This window comes from Geospiza fortis, unplaced genomic scaffold (genome assembly GCF_000277835.1).
Source record: "Geospiza fortis unplaced genomic scaffold, GeoFor_1.0 scaffold77, whole genome shotgun sequence".
In the NCBI taxonomy this organism is placed as follows: Eukaryota; Metazoa; Chordata; class Aves; order Passeriformes; family Thraupidae; genus Geospiza; species Geospiza fortis.
Window position 1 is genome coordinate 55477 of NW_005054772.1, and position 687 is coordinate 56163.

A 687-nucleotide genomic window follows, 5' to 3' on the forward strand; every position below is an offset into this window, starting at 1 on the left:
CCCCGCTGCTGGGGGGGGGCAGTGCCACCAGCACCCCTGGGTGCTCCGGCTCGGTGGGGACACGCAGGGTGTGCTCGGGGTGTCTGGTTTGGGATTGAGGGGATTTATGGGACCTGCTGGTTCTTCCTGCCTCCCACACTGCCCTGTCCCGCAGTTCCTGGCTGTGGACACGCAGGGGACCTGCTGGTTCTTCCTGCCTCCCACACTGCCCTGTCCCGCAGTTCCTGGCTGTGGACACGCAGGGTGTGCTCGGGGTGTCTGGTTTGGGATTGAGGGGATTTATGGGACCTGCTGGTTCTTCCTGCCTCCCACACTGCCCTGTCCCGCAGTTCCTGGCTGTGGACACGCAGGGTGTGGGTTGGGGTGGAGGGTGCAGGGTGTGCTTGGCTGGTTTGGGATTGGGGGATTTGTGGGACCTGCTGGTTCCTCCTGCTCCCCTCACTGCCCCATCCCGCAGTTCCTGGTGATGGACACACAGGTTGGAGGGTGCAGGGTGTGCCTGGCCGGTTTGGGATTGGGGGGTTTATGGGACCCGCTGGTTCCTCCCGCCCCTGACACTGCCCCGTCCCGCAGTTCCTGGCGGTGGACACGCAGCTGATCCTGGGCAACAAGCAGCTGGCGCTGAGCCCTGAGGAGTACATCTTCGCCGCGCTCAACCTCTACACCGACATCATCAACATCAACATC